At 41.7% G+C, this 16,826-nt stretch overlaps 1 protein-coding gene across 2 annotated transcripts in view; it reads right to left on the reverse strand.

Annotated features, from left to right (window-relative positions):
* The window catches only part of RABGAP1 (RAB GTPase activating protein 1), a gene marked incomplete at both ends in the record, with an annotated part of 141,081 nt that overhangs the window by 50,574 nt on the left and 73,681 nt on the right, over positions 1-16,826 (reverse strand). The gene's annotated exons all lie outside the window — the stretch shown is intronic.

Genomic DNA, 16,826 nt, shown 5'->3' on the forward strand with positions numbered 1-16,826 from the left:
GTCTAAATTGCTGATAGCCTCACTAAGTAGCTGAGGCTGGCTTCAAACCTGTGCAATCTTCCTGCCTCAGCCTCCCAAGCGCTGGGATTACAAGCGTGGGCCACCACGCCCCGCCTTGGTGGTGTACTCTTGAAATCCCAGTACTCTGAAGGCTGAGACACGAGGATTGCAGGTTTTTGACCAGCCTCAGCTCCTTAGTGAGGCCCTCTGCAACTTAGTGAGACCCTGTTTCAAAGTAGAGAATAAAAAATAGTGCTGGGGTGTAGCTTGGAGGTAGAACACTCCTGGGTTTAACCTCCAGTGTTGAAATAAAATAAAGCTATTAAATAAATTAGATGTTTAAGTACTGGGGATTGAGTACTGGGAATTGAATCCAGGGGTGCCCTTTTTAATTTTTATTTTAAAGAGGCTCTTGCTAAGTTGGTGAGGTTGGCCTCATATCTGTGATTCTCCTGCCTCAGTTTCCCTAGCTTCTGGAATTATAGCTATAAACCACTGTGCCCAGATTAGATCTTTTGTCCCTTAACCTAAAGCCTTAAAATTTATTAGCACATAGGAAAAAATTCTAACCAAAGTCTATTAGTTTCTATGTGGTAATAACTTATAGGGCCCTCCTAGGATTAAATTCTTTTTGTTATTCTACTTAAAATATTTGGGAAAGGTCAACTTTAAATGTCACTGGACAACCTGTGATCTTCAATTTTATTCAGGCAAAACCTTTACCCTTCAATCGTACTAGCACTGCCGTTACTATAAATACCAATGAAGGCAACTCTAGAACTGCCCGTTCCACTTATTTTTTACTTCCTCTAACAAATGTTTCTAAGGTTGTCACCAGTGATCAAGATAATTTTTTAACTAAGATTTTCTGAAATTTAATGTTGGGTTGGAAGTACCAATAGAAAGACTATTTTTATTAATTTAACTTAAATCAAAATTTGAACACTTGGTTCTCTCCCCCCCCCCCCGCCCGAAATAAACATATCGGAAGCTGCTTTTTCTAAGTACTTGACAAATGTTGAAAAACTCTTTGGACTCTTCTTGCGACATGACTGCGTCTGAGGAAGGGCTAGGGCTGGATTCTGGTTCCAACTGTGCAGCTGATTAATGTTCTCTCTACTCTGGTTCCCCCTCCCCATTTGTAAAAGAAGTCCAGACTATGGCTCCTAAGCGATCTTTAACTGTTCCTTTAGATTCCATATTTCTGTCATTTACTTATGCAAAAATGTTCTGCCTGCCTCCAAGTTCTAACTGGAATCACCTCCTTTAGCACGAATCCTGTAGCAGATGGGGCATGGCCAATTTATCCTTCTGACCTGATTCTCCTTTATAACCTCCATTGTGACTTGAAACCTTAGCTCCAAGCATGCTCCCCTACTCACAAGGAAGAGACAGCTGACCAGCGAGCACACACTGGGTGCTTACTGTGTGCCAAGCACTGTGCTAAAAATTTCCCAGGCATTACCTGAATTAATTCTCACAAGAAAAAAGAGGGTCAGTGAGAGATAGTTATTAGTGATTGTGTACTTTTCCTCAAGTCACAATAAGCGACAGGGCTAGGATTGAAACCTGGTCTGTCCCCATCTCAAACATATTTTAATCACTACACATTATCATCTCTTTATTCCTCAAGTTTGCAAATGGCCCTCCTCATTAGACATCAGAGACTTAAAATGATGGCATTTGCCAAATTTTAATTTTCTTCCTGAGTCCAACTCGGTTTTGGAGTTTCATTAAAGTGATGCCTCATCACCACTTCAGCCTTGGCCTCAAGTTTTCCTTGTATCTCTAAACAACTAAAGTTCTCACTGTAAGCCCCACTGTTCTTATGAATCACATCTAAATATTCTGTGTATCTTAATGTTCAAGAATGGTATAGCACTAACCCTTCTGCAAGACATTCTGTAACAGCAGGATAAAATACATGAAAATGGAGTGACTCATTAAGGCAGGACTCGAGGGACGTGGCGAGCACAGCCGCTGCGCCGTCGCTTTCCCCGGGCCTGTCTTCTAAGGGTGTGTGCCGATCCACAGGCCCCAGTACCACTGCGAGAGTCTGACCTCAGAGTGACCAAGAAACACAGCAGCAATCTTATAGTACATTCCGACAATGTCACCAAGCACGATCTTAACATGGTACATCTAATGGAGGGGTCTTAACTCACTTCACACAGCAGAAAACCAGGCACCAGAGTCAGAGAAAGCAAGAAGACCCACGAACTGGAGGCAGTCAGAGCAACGCCTCCAAGAGACCTCCTATTAATACACGTGCATCTCATCTTGAAAGCAACTGCGATGTTGGTGTCATCTTCACTCAAATGAGGAGTCTTCTGAAGTTCGGATCAAGAGAACCTGATTACTTGCTCCGAATTTGGCTTTAGTTCTATTTCTAGCACTCTATAGGCTACAACACACATCCCCAATAAAATGTTAACACATTTCATATATCCTAAAAAGAATGGTTTAAATTCCTACGAATATTTATTTTAAAAAGGGGAGCTTTTGAAATGAAAAAGGCTCGACTCAGATTTGGCTCCCCAGGGGGGGGCATGAGGACAGAACCCACAAATGGGGCCGTTTTACTTTGGGGATCTAGCTGTAAATAAATGGCTCGGAGAGTGAAGTGGGGGTTTCTCGCCTTTCTGGAAGAAATTCAGAGATAAATAATGTCTAGATGTTCTAATTTTTGTCTCTCCACAAAATACTATCTTACCAAGTCAATTCAATTTAACTATTTCATTAAAGTTGATAGAAGCCGGGCGTGATGGCGCACACTTGTAATCCCAGCATTTGGAAAGCTGAGACTGGAGGATCATGGTTGGTGGACAGCCTCAGCTACTTAGTGAGGACCTCCACAATTTAATGAGACCCTGTTTCAAAATAAAGAATTAAAAAGCCGGGCGTGGTGCTACACGCTTGTACTCCCCGTGCTTGGGAGGCAGAGACAGGAGGCTCGTGCAGGTTCAAAGTCAGCCACACTGGCTTAAGAGACCCTGTTTCCAAATTTAAAAAAATATAAAAATAGGTCTGGGAGTGTAACCCGGAGGTAGAAGGGCTTCCAGGAACCCCAGTACCACCAAAAAAAAAAAAAAAAAAAAAAAAAAAAGAGTGCAGAGGGTGTAGCTCGGAAGTCAAATGTCTCTGGGTTCTACCCCCAGACACCCCCCCCCCCCGCCAAAAGTTGATAGAAAGCCGGGCATGGTAGGACATGCCTGTAATCCCAGTAGTTGGGAGGCTGAGAGAGAAGGATTGCAGGTTCTAGGATAGCCTCAGCAACTTGGTGAGACCCTGTCCCCAAACAAAAAATAAAATAGGGCTGGGAGTATAGACTGGAGGGAGAAGGCCCCTGGGTTCCACCTCCAGTACTGCAAAAAGAAAAAAAGAAAAAAAAAAAGAAAGTTGACAGACACAGATTTAAAACATTTTACTTTAATTGTAGAAGGCCAATACCACCAAAAAAAAAAATAAATAAATAAAATAAATGGCGGCTAGGAGTGTATTTCAGAGGTAGAATGTACCTGGGTTCCATCCTCAGTCACACACACACACACACACACACACACACACACACACACACACACACAAAGATTATTCAAAGGTTATTTTGTATTTTCTGCAAAGCAGTACAAGCTTTATTTTTTTGGTGGTACTGGGGATGGAACCCAGGGGCCTTCTACCTCTGGGCTACATTCCCCGACCTATTTTATATTTTATTTGGAAACAGGGTCTTGCTAAGTTGCTGAGAGCCTCACTAAGTAGCTGAGGCTGGCTTCGAACCTGCGCGATCTTCCTGTGTCAGCCTCCCAAGCACGGGGATTACAAGTGTGTGCCACCATGCCCGGACTAATGATGACAATTTAACATAAAGATGTGTTTCTTGCTTTGCAAAGGTTTTTCTTGGGTCATATTGTGTGGTACTCTGTCGATCAGTTTATTACAGTCTTTGTGTACTGATTACTGGATGTTCCTTTAATCCTGTCCAGCTGGACACTTCACGCCAGTCTCATGCAAGGAGGTGGGATGGGCTGAGGAGTGAAATCACACAAGAGAAATCCTGCTCTGCCCAGAGCCTAGCCACGTCATACACCGTCTTCAGAGCAAATGCACCTAACATGCACCTCTTACCAGTGAACTCCAGATAGCACTCTGTGTTCCTCGCATGGTCCCACAGTGCCAGGTCTGACAGATACTTGTGTACCAGCATGGTAAGCATATATAGCCATTACATACACACATGTGTATCACCTTCACACGTACATGTGTATGTGTGTCTGTAAACATTCTCTCCCATGACATAAAAAATATTTCCAGTATTTGCTATCTTCCTTGGTGAAAGTAAAAATCAAAAGCCTGGGAATATAATTTGGTGTGGGAATGGTTGCTCACCATATGTGAGGCTCTGGATTCAAGCACCAACAAAACAAAAACCAACAAAATCAGAAAAATTAAAACATTTGAAAAAATTCAGATAGGTTGATACAAGGGAGAATGATATAGCAGACTAGAAACCAAAAAGGTTCTACAGCCCCAAACTTTGTTCCCACAACAATGAAAGAGGGAAATATTAACTCTGCCTTTATTTCTGGGAGGAGCAGATGAGATGATGAGCAGGAAACCGCTCTCTGAGAGGCCCGGCACCCGTGCGACGGCGGCCTCGAGTCCCACTTCAGAGCGTGTTCTAGACCGGCGCTTTCTCTCCTACTTCTGCCTTTTCCTTAAATGTGGCTTATACCCACCACAAAAAATAATACGCACGGCATTCGGGAGGCTGAGACCTGGAGGATCGTGGTTCGCGGACAGCCTCAGCTACTTAGTGAGGCCCTCTGCAACTCAGTGAGACCCGGTTTCAAAATAAAGAATAAAAAATAGGGCAGGGGGTGTAGCTCGGAGGAGGTCAAATGCCCCTGGGTTCCATCCCCAGACTCACACACAAAAAAACAACAAAAAAACCAAAAAAACAAAAAAAACCCCACATATAGAGTTGTAAAGGTCGAACAGTACAAAGCTTACAGTAAAACACCCTCGCTCCCGGCTCCGAGGCAACGGTCCCCTTCTTTCCTTCTCTTAGCTGTTTGTTTTTTTCTGAATAAAATGCTCTTTCCTGAGCTTTTCCATTTTACACAGGCATCTCCCCCACATTTCTCTTCCTGTCATTCTTACCAAATAGTTTTGCTAATGTTCTTGGTGAAATCAGTATTATTCAAACTGGATCTGAGTTTATCTATGATTCAAATTCCTTCCTTAATTTTCTTTCTTTTTTTTTTTTTTTTGGTGGTACTGGGGTTCCTGGAATCCCTTCTATCTCCGGGCTACACTCCCAGACCTATTTTTACATATTTATTTGGAAACAGGGTCTCCTAAGCCAGTGCGCGTGGCTGGCTTCGAACCTGCGCGATCCTCCTGTCTCTGCCTCCCAAGCGCGGGGATTACAAGCGTGCGCCACCACGCCCGGCAATTTTCTATTTATTTTGAAGCTGTTAGTCACCTATTTTTTTTTCGTGTGTGTGTGTGTGTGTGTGTGTGTGTGTGTGTGTGTGTGTGTGTGACACACAGACATCCATGCTCCACATGTTTCTGTGTAAACTCCCCTTTAAAAATCTGGCACTCGCCGGGCATGGTGGCGCACGCTTGTAATCCCAGCGCTTGGGAGGCGGAGACAGGAGGATCGCGCTGGCTTAAGAGACCCTGCTTCCAAATAAAAATATGAAATAGGTCTGGGAGTGAAGCCCGGAGATAGGAGGGTTTCCAGGAATCCCAGTACCACCAAAAAAAGAGTCTGGCACTGTGACTGTAGGTCAGTGCCAGGGCACTTCCTTGCCACACTTGACACCTGGGTTCAATTCCTGGCACAGCACACACAATCTAACAACTGTAAAGTCCTCTCAATATGGTCAAATCGCAACGGCTTTTCCCTAGAAACACACCATCCAGTGCACTCTTTTCCCTGCTCCAGCACTGACCATCCCAGATCTCTCTAGGTCTTCTTCACAGCGGTGCCCCCAGGGTTTTCCTCCTCTACGGGAATTCCTTTTGCCCCTCCATGTAGTGAAGATCCTGTTTCCGGAATATTCTTCCTTTCCTTCCCTCATTGTGGGGAAACATGGTTCAGTTACTTCCTAAGTATATAAGGCAGGTAAACATTTTGAAACCCTGCCTAGCTAAAAATGGGTTTATTTTAACCCTTGTGCACATATACTCGCGCTACCCCACCAACTGTGGTACTGGGGATTAAACCCAGAAGTGTTCTATCTCTGAGTTACACCCACCCATACTTTTATTTCAATTAATTAATTAATTAATTAAGTGGTACTGGGGATAGACCCCAGGGACATTCTACCTCTGAGCTATACCCCATTCCCTATTTTATTTTTTATTTTGAATAGGGTCTCACTAAATTGCAGAGAGTCTTGCTAAACTGCTGAGGCTGGCCACGAATCTGCAATCCTCCTACTTCAGCCTCCCATGTACTAGGATTACAGGCATGCATCACTATGCCCAGTTTACCTTTACTCTTAAATAGTACTTTACATGAGCATAAAATTCTGGGCGGGACATCACTTGTAATATTTTTGAAGCTATTCCCTATTATAATAGCTTTAATAGTAACAGAAAATTCAAAGCCATTCACACCCTTGTACTTGGCTTCAGCTCTTCCACTCCTCCTTCAGATCAAGAAGCTTTGAAATTTCCTTTACCCCGGGATTACAAGATTTAATAATGATTTGCCATAGCGTCAATCTTTTCAGGGCCGTGGTTGTGGAAATTTGCATTCTGCGGTTCTGGAAATTCTTCCTGTATATTTCTTTTCTCTATTCTTTTTCCAAAATTTCTATTAGTCAAATATTAGGTATCTTTTCATCTACTATTCTATTTTATTTCTCCAAGCTACAACCCCAGTCCTATTTTATTTTTTTATTTTTGAAACAGGGTCTCAACTAGTTGCCAAGGACCTCACAAATTGCTGAGGCTGGCCGCAAACATGCAATCCTCCTGTCACAGCCTCTCAAGTACCAAGATTACAAGCTTGCGCTACCATCCCTAGCTCATCTGTCTTTTACTTCACTAGCTGGCATACTTAAACCTTATTTTTCAGATTTTCTGCTGATTTTTAAAAATGTCTTATTAGATTCAGAATGACAAGAACTCGGATGGGTATAGTGGTGCGTGCCTGTAATCCCAGTACTTTGGAGGCCAAAAGAGGAAGATGTGCAGGTTCCAGGCTAGCTTCAACAACCTAGCATGACCCTGTTTCAAAACAAAACTAAAAAGGGCAGGGGTACGTAGCTCATAGTAGAAAGCCCTGGGTTGACTCCTAGTACCAAAATGCTATTTCTTGCTCTCTTCCTGTTCACTTCTTTATGGCACCATGTATTACTTTAATAAACAAACAATCTTCTCTGAAAATAGTAGTGACAACTGAATTTCTTGGGGGGAGTGGGGTTTTCTTTTTCAACCTGCCTAATTTCTGTTTTCTTTGATTTCTAGTGTGCATTTGCTTTGGCCTCTGTACTTTAAAAGTGAGAGCCTTTTTCAAAAGCCCCAATGGCCTCTGGCTGGCTGTTAATATGGAGAGAGAAGCAGCAAGAGCCAGGAGTGGTGGTTTTACACCTACTCAAGAGGCTGAGGCAGGAAAATCAAAAGCTTGAGGCCAGCCTGAGCAATACAGCCAAGACACTCTCAAAAAATAAAAAGGACTAAGGATACAGCTCCTCGGTACAGTGCTCCTGGGTTCAATCCCCAATACTAGCAAAAAACAAACAAAAAAGCAGCAGCCAGGAGGGTAACACATATCTACAATCCCAGCTACTGGGGAGGCTAAGGCAGGAGAATCCCAAGCTTGAGCCCAACCATGGCATCTTACTGAGGCCTGTGTCAAAAGAGACAGAGAAGCCCAGTGTGGTGGTACACGCCTGTAATCCCAGTACCTGAAATGCTGAGACAGGAAGATTCCAGATTCCTGCCCAGTCTCGGCAACTTAGTGAGACCCTGTCTCAAGAAGAAAAAAAAAAAAAAAAAGAAAGAAAGAAAAGAAAAGAAAAAGAAAAAGAATGAAAGAAAAGGGCTAGTGGGGGGAGTTGTAACTGAAAGGCAGAATGCCCTTGGGATCAAACCTCAATATAAAAAAAATAAGTAAAAGAGGTGGGGCAGGAGTGAGAGAAGCAATAAAGTAACTAACTGGGGAGGCTCTGCATAATGACACCATCTGAAGGCGATCTGTAGGGAATGTGGCTGGGTATTCTGGTTTTGTTTTTGCCAGCCCTCCAATGTCGGCAACCAGAATGCTTCTCTTATCTCCTGGCTAGAAAGGCTGGCCGAGAGTGGTCTGGGAGGACAGGGACGAGGGCTGCCCTTCCACACACAGACTCTGCGCTGCCACTCCTGTTGTCAACAGAACACCTGTCTATCTTCAGCGTATCTGTGGTTAGATTTCTCTAGGATGGGGATCAAGGTAGGGCAGGGCAGATGATGGTGTTCAAAGTGTCCTTCAATTTTCCTGTCTTTAGCTTCATAGTTCCCTAGACTTGAAGGGCCATCCTAAAAATCCAGTTCCTAGTAGTTACTGGGTTCCAGTAAAAAACTGTTATTTTGTTTTGTTTTGCCCATTCCATTCTTGACTTTAGAATTCAGCTTTACTGATTCTGCTGAGTCCATTACCACTTGTCCACTGGGTTATCTATATTTCAAAATTTTGTCCTCTGCCATACACATATACCTTTCCTATCCTTTACATTGGAGTCAACAGAAATAAATATGCATATTCAACGTGCTGTATGTAGCAGGACTTCTGGCACGTGTTTCAAGCCTACAATGGATAAGCTTATACAATGCTTAAAGACACCAGCCAGACTCAAAGAACTGGCTGGTGTAGTGGTTCTCAACAGGCGGGAGGCTGAAGCACAGGATCATGGGATCGAGGCTGGCCTTAGCAACTCAGGGAGGCCTCAGCAACCTAGTAAGACCCTGTTTCAAACAAAAACCAAATAAGACTTGGGGAGTAGTTCAGAGGTAGAAGGCCCCTGGGTTCAATCCCCAGTATCACAAAGGGGAAAAGAGAGAGAGGGAGGGAGAGAGAGAGGGAGAGGAGGAAAGAGCGCGTGAGCAAGAGAGAGAGAGGGAGAGAGAGAGAGAGAACACGCTGTATTCAAGTCTCAATCCTCATTTCCTGTACGTGTGCAAACTTGGAAGTGTCTTGACCTAACTAAGCCCAAGTTTCCTGAGCTTAAAACAGAGAAATTAAAAACAACTACCTAGTAGGTTCCTGTGAAAATAGAATGAGGTGATAATTTAGGCTTTAGAGCAGAAGGACCTGTTTTAAGGCCCAGACTTCCACTTATAAGCTATTAGTTTCCTTGTCTGTATAATAGAATCAGTAACAGCCAGCAGCTCATACAGAGTCAAGAGAATTAAATACCAGGAGGCTTATAGAAACTCCTGAAACACAATGAGCAACCGCCAACAGTTATACTGTTGCCTAAGCTTCCAACGCCGAGCACTGCCACATACATACTGTGCCAGCTCGCAGCTGAGTAAAGTCAATTTCACTAGACATTTCAACGACAACGGGCAATGAACTGGGAGCACCTGTCTCGGTATCATTGTAAAGAGAAGGGTGAACACTGCGTTGGTTTGTATTTGTTCATGACAGAATGAGACTAATTTTTCAAAGCTCGCCCTTCCTATGCGGGCATGCTGCCTCATCCCCTCTGTAGACACAATCTGACATTCTATATACTTAAGATCTTAGCCGGGCGTGGTGGCGCACGCTTGTAATCCCCGCGCTTGGGAGGCGGAGACAGGAGGATCGTGCAGGTTCGAAGCCAGCCTTGCTGGCTTAAGAAACCCTGTTTCTAAATAAAAACATAAAATAGGTCTGGGAGTGTAGCCTGGAGGTAGAAAGGTTTCCAGGGACAAAAAAAAAAAAAAAAAAAAAAAAGAAATTAAATATTCATTATTATATTTTCAAACATATTGCTATTCCAATTAGGCATTAAATAAAAACCTGTAGTTCTCCTAAAGTAACAAAGGTTGTCTGCTCTTTGAATAATAATTAAACATAAGGTTTGTTTAATATACAACTTGTTAAATATTAAAACTTATGTTTTATGACCACAGATAAGACCAGTGAGTGATAGAATACCATTTAAACCCATTAAGTTCCAAGTTTTCAATTCTACGTAGAATGATGGGACATAATGGGCAAAAAGAAAGAATATGAGTTGCAGGTTTGCAAGACTACTAAATTTACTGGGGATTTGACTAATACAAGTGACAAAAGAAATTAATTAAACTGAAGAAGCTGGGCGGGGAGGCCCATGCTTGTAATTCCAGTACTTGGGAGGTTGAGACAGGAGGATCAAAGGTCCACGGCCAGCCTCGGCTACTTAGTGAGGACCTCTACAACTCAGTGGGACCCTGTTTCAAAATAAAAAATAGGACTAGGGCTATAGCTCAAGTATAATAGGAGTAGGGGTACAGCTAGGTAGAATAGCCCTGGGTTCAATCCCCAGTACCACTAAATAAATACATAATAAGATAAATAATATGTCAATTAGAAGGCAAGGTTGACCACTACTAGAAGCACAGGGGATTATGATCCCAATGACAACCTTTCCTAATTTTGGAGACTTGGTCATCGATCTTAGTCTGACACTAGTAATGCTCATAGTACAAAGTCATATTCTGAGGTTCCATTAGAATATGGTTCCAGCCAGGTGTGGTGGCGCACGCTCGTAATCTCAGCATTCGGGAGGCTGAGACAGGAGGACTGTGGCTCACAGACAGCCTCAGCTACTTAGTGAGGCCCTTTGCAACTCAGTGAGACCCTGTTTCAAAATAAAGAATTAAAAAATAGTGCTGGGGGTGTATCTTGGAGGTAGAATGCCCCTGGGTTCTATCCTAGTACCACAAAAAAAAAAAAAAAAAAGCATTCATTTAAAAACTGGAGATAGTTTATTAGCATCACGTTTACCTAACCTATCTCATCCTCCAAGATTGAGACAAGATTCTCAGGGACAGTCAATGCTGCGCTGGTAGTATCAGACTGTGGAAGCAGGCAGGGTCACAGGCTGGGTATCCTCAGATAGCCTAAGCAACAAGTGGGAACTGCCCATCCTGGGGCAAAGAAAGTCTCCAGAGCCACCTCACAAAGCCAGGCCTGAGGGAATCTAACAGGACCAATCTGACTAAGACTGCTCCATTATGCAGACCTCCTGCCCCGGCCCAATTCTTCATCTATTTACACCTACAGCTCAGGATCACACCCAAAAGACAGGACTAAGATGCTGGGTGGCAGCCGGGCGTGGTGGTGCACGCCTGTCATCCCAGCATTCGGGAGGCTGAGACAGGAGGATCACAGTTCGCGGCCAGCCTCAGCTATTTAGTGAGGCCCTTTGCAACTCAGTGAGACCTTGTTTCAAAATAAAGGATAAAAAATAGGGGGAGGGGTGTAGCTCGGATGTAGAATGCCCCTACGTTCCATCCCCAGACCTGCAAAAGTAAATAAATAAATAAATAAATAAATAAATAAATAAATATAAAAAAGATGCTGGGTGGCACTGACTGACTTTGCCGTCCCAGTATGGACACGCGGAGTCCAGTTCTTTTCCTGCTTTTCACTATTACCTCTTCTGTCTCTCTGATGTCTGGGGTGAGTGGCCTGACCTGGTCTGCTGGGATGTCTGCAGTCAGGCCTCTGGCCAAGGACCCCAGTAATAATATGTTGAATTTAAGGCACTGTCAGTCTAGAAAGGTGAGGGTTTTTTTTTTTTTTTTTTTTGCCTTGTTTCAAGCCTGAGACTGTGAAACAGTGCGGGACAGTGATCTAAGATCTAACAGAGAGATAAAGATTCTAATCTAATCTCTGTGCGGCTTCCTTACAGGTGAAAGCAGGCAAAGAAAGCAAGCGGTGGCCGCCTTGACCTGCAAAGCACGGACGACTTCCCAGGTGCTTCACACCCATCATCAGATTCAGTTCAAAGTAGCCCATGAGGTATGAATGGACACCTAGCTTTGTTTCTGGAAGAAATTACTAAGTACTGCACTAGTTAATTAGTAATAGAAACCTAGATTTTTAAATTTTCAAGGCTTGGCGGGTTTTTTGGTACTGGGATTTGAACCTAGGGCCATTCTACCCCTAAGCTATACTCTCAATCCTTATTTTGAGACAGGGTCTTGTTAAACTGCTGAGGCTGGACTCAAACCTGCGGTCCTCCTGTCTCAGCCTCTTAAGTATTGGGATTGCAAGTGTGCGCCACCATTTTTAATCATAGCATGATGCCCCCTTTGTCACCCAAATATTAATTTACAGCAATAAGAAATTCCTACAATATATACAGGAGCTGAGAAATAATATTGATATGTATATTTAATACAAACACTTGTGTTTAGCTTTTTCAACCTAAAATGAAAAACATATGCAAAAAAAAAAACATAAAGCAACTTATGAAGACCCCTAAAAAGTCTCAGGGCCACAATTTTCCTATCCTTAAACTTCCCAAATCTGTTCATATAAATTCTGACTTGCCATTATTACGTAAATCTGTTACACAGGAACATATAGTCAATGAATTTAAGATATTTTCTACAAAGTCTCTACGCAAAATTTCAAATAAATCTGAAAAGCTGAGGAAATGCTCCCCCAGATCATCTCTCTGGCTGGGAGCCTGTGAGACCCTGTTGCTGTTTTTTTTCTAGCGCAAAGACAGGGACAATGCATTCACAATATATGGGTATGAATACTCACATTTTCCTGGTCTTTAATAAGACAGTTACTCAAGTACAAAGGAAAAGCCATTATAAAAGGTTCACATGATTTGGTGTGTGTGTTTGTGTGTGGTACTGAGGGTCCAACCCACCCACCCTGAGGTCTTGCTGGGGTGTTGAGAGTCTTGTTAAGTTGCTGAGGCTGGTCTTGAACTGTGATCCTTCTGTCAGCCTCCTAAATACTGGGATTATAGGTGGCTGCCACCACGTCTGGCATAAAAAGCATTTATTCAGCAACAAAACATAAAGAAACACTTTTCCAAAATAGCATTCTGGGTAAGAGTCAACAGGTCCATGAAAAGTTCAAATGTCAACTGTGATATAGGAGAGTGTTCTCACTACAGTGGAATACGAGTTCAACTATAATTGCTTTTCATGTCTAAGAGGAAAAAAACATACTTTCACTGAATGCACTGGATTGAAATACACACTTCTCTGGGCATGGGGTGCACAATTGTTATCTCAGTACTTGGGAGGCTGAGACAGGAGGATCAAAGGGTCAGACCAGCCTAGGTCTCAACATAAAAAATAACATGTGGCTGGGGATATAGCTCAGAGGTAGAATGCCCCTGGGTTCATCCCCAGTACCACCAAAAAACCCAAACAAACAAAACACACACAATTTATTTGCAAATAAAAAATTAGCATCTTATTTTAAAACTTACTATGAAGTAATTTCAGTACAATCCCTAGAATCACACGCTTCCTCTGATACCAGTCATATACCATATAAAGTTAAATGAGCTATCCAAGGTATCTGAGTCTAAAAACAAACTTTTTTCTCATTCTGAACTAGTTGGATTGGTACTTATACCAAGTGTCATCAGATGTTGCTTTTCAAATACCCAGATGAAAAGAGAAACACAAACTCTCCAAACGTATCACGCAGAAGATGCTCCCAGTCACTAATGACTGTGTGGCAGTGACCCTGTTGTCCTTTCTCACCCAATGCACGCACATGCAATAAAGCACAAATGCAGCACAGACGGTGAATGTCAGAAAAAGCGGCCTGACACCTGAAGACTTTAATGTTTACACGGCACACGAGCAATGAGATCACTGGAAAGACACCTGACATTACAAGTGCCAAGCGTCAGCAGGGGCTACGCGGCTTCTCTTTAAAATTACTATGTCTACTGAGTTTTTCTTTATCTTTTGTGGTGCTGGGGATTCAACCCAGAGATGTTCTACCTCTGAGCTCCAGCTCCAGCTCTATTTTATTCTTTATTTTGAAACAGGGCCTCACTGAGTTGCGGAGGCCCTCACTAAGTTGCCGAGACTGGCTGCAAAACTGTGATCCTCTGGTCTCAAACTCTCAAGTACAGGGATTACAAATATGGACCACCATGCCCAGCTTAGTTTCTTGTTTAGTTGGTTTGAGATATCACTAGGGATTCCAGAGGGGAAAAAAAAACAACAACAACAACAAAAAAACCAAACACACAAACACAAAACTCGAATGAAAATCCAAATTTGGTACTAGAAAAAGAAAGAAAACATCTAGTAAAAAAAAAAAAAAAAATCTTCTTAAAACAGCTGTCTTTGCAATCATTAAAAAACCACCTTTACTAGCCATTACCAAAATATTTAAACAGGTAATTTTTTTTCAATTTCAGAAAATGAAACCCTATTCATTTTAAGAAAGTAAAACCTACTAACATCCATTTTGTATAAAATTTAAGTCTAAGATTTCCATATTTGTTGAACTAAAGATTCCTAAACAAATCAAATCTGAACAGGTTTTTAAAAAACACGTACCATTTAACGGGGAAATGCAAACTATATTTCAGAATTCAACAGAAAGGTTTTGACTTGAAGTGTCAATTCAACAACGCCATTTCTTTTTCTTTTTTTGGTGGCACAGAGGGTGGAACCCAGAGGCTTTCTACCTCCGGGCTATACTCCCAGACCTATTTTATATTTTATTAGAAACAGGGTCTCACTAAGTTGCTGAGAGCCTCACTAAGTAGCTGAGGCTGGCTTCGAACCTGTGCGATCCTCCTGTCTCAGCCTCCCAAGCGCGGGGATTACCAGTGTGCGCCACCACGCCCAGCACAACAACGCCATTTGTAACCTAACTTGCAATTTCAGTATGAATTCTAAATTTTGAAACAGCTTAGAATCAGATTGGCTAACAGTAAATATGTAAAGAGCAAGCAAGCTTTTGGGAAGAAACCAGAATATGATGTTTAAAAGTTTATATAATACTTTGTCACTTAAAATTAGAAAGCTGAAGTAGAAGATATAAAACTTGATGTTTGAAAACCTAAAATCAAAAGAATACTGGCTGCCTTTATTTAAAAGGGGATAGGGATCTCTAACTTCAGCATGGGAAACCAAAGCATATATCTGACTGTTCTATCAATGTCCACGCTCTTTCTTGGATTCAGAAATCCTCTTAACACACATCTCTTAGATTTCTTCTATCTTCTATCTCACAGAATATCACTGTGGTATTCAGATTACAGCATCTATAGCCAGGTGTGGTAGCACACACCTGTAATCCCACTTGGGAGGACTGCAGGTTCAAGGACAATCTCAGCAATTTAGGGGTGTGTGTGTGTGTGTGTCAGAGATAGAATACCCTTAGATTTAATACCATTAACCCCTACCCCCCAAAAAAGACTACAATATCTAGACAAAGGCAGAGATCAAATAAGTCTCCTGAAGATTTCTAAAAATTAAAACCAACAGAAAAGGAGAAATACTCGGTGCCTGGAATGGCCGGAAATCCTTCTCTCCTTTTAGAAAAAGAAACCTCTTGCTTGAGGTAATCATTTTTAGAAATAAAACATAATAAATACAAACACCTACCATGATGATAATAACTCTAGATAATAATAAAATACTATAGATTTTGCTAACACTTTGGAAAAACAAGAGTATTAAGGAAAGGACTGTATGCCAAAGAATTTTTTCCAAAATGAGAACAGCAATAAAGGAAACTTAGATTAATAAGAATTTATCCATCTCTCCCCCAAAGTGGATTTCTTAACACTAACAGAAAGAACGCTTTTCAAAATGAAGCAGTTGTTATTATATCAGTAGACTCTATTAATCACAAACATCTCCACTCCCTGTATTTTAAAGATGAGTTAGTATACTACTGTGTGTGTGTGCATATAAACATACATGATAGTATACTTCATTTAAGTACACACCATCCTAATAAATCTAGGACCCCCCCACTCTTTTGCTCTCTCCCCTCTCCCCACTTGGTGCCGGGCACTGGGCCCAGGGCTTTGCACACACAGCCACACACTCTACCACTGAGCTGGATCTCCAGTCAACAGTGTATTTTCTGACTCACTCATGAAATCCTTCTCCCTAATGTGCTAATATTTCAAAGGTCTTATACAAAAGAACAGAAAACACTAAAGTCACATTTTTATATATTTTCATCACTATAAATGAAAAACTATTTAACTATTTTAGGTCACTTAAATAAATTTTGATATAAAAGAAAAAATTAATTCAATTAAAATACTCTCAATATACATAAAGATGGGCAAAAGTACTGCAACATACCCACTTCTATACACACCCATCTAGAGCTCTGCGAAGCACGGCACAAAAAGCAACTCGATTTTTCATAAACTGTATGACTTGACTATACTTTTGCTTCATGGTTCACTGGGAATTCTAAAAGTAACGTTTAAGCGTTCACATTATTCATCTTATTTAGAATTCTCTCAAGAGAATACGACACAAAAGACGACTAAATTACAGTACTGAAACTTGCAGTGTAGTCTGACATAGATAAAAAAATAAAAACTCTGCTAATCCATCAGTGTATTTTACTATTCCCTGCCAACAAGTATCAATTGCACATGGAAGTCCAAATAGCTAGAAAGAATCCGAAAAATAACAAATCAAAAACATGACTTTTAAAATGCTGACGTTTTTTACACCCAGGTTCAGTCATGCCAGTTGAGGGAGAGGTGTTAGATATGGCTTTATTCCTTTTAAATCTGAGAAGTGTAGTCATTTCCATGACATTTCAGAAGCTGGAACCAAGAGCAATTTATCCTCATGATCCTGATTCTTCTGATTCGTGAATCACA

The sequence above is a fragment of the Muscardinus avellanarius genome (assembly GCF_963383645.1).
Source record: "Muscardinus avellanarius genome assembly, chromosome: 13".
Lineage (NCBI taxonomy): Eukaryota > Metazoa > Chordata > Mammalia > Rodentia > Gliridae > Muscardinus > Muscardinus avellanarius.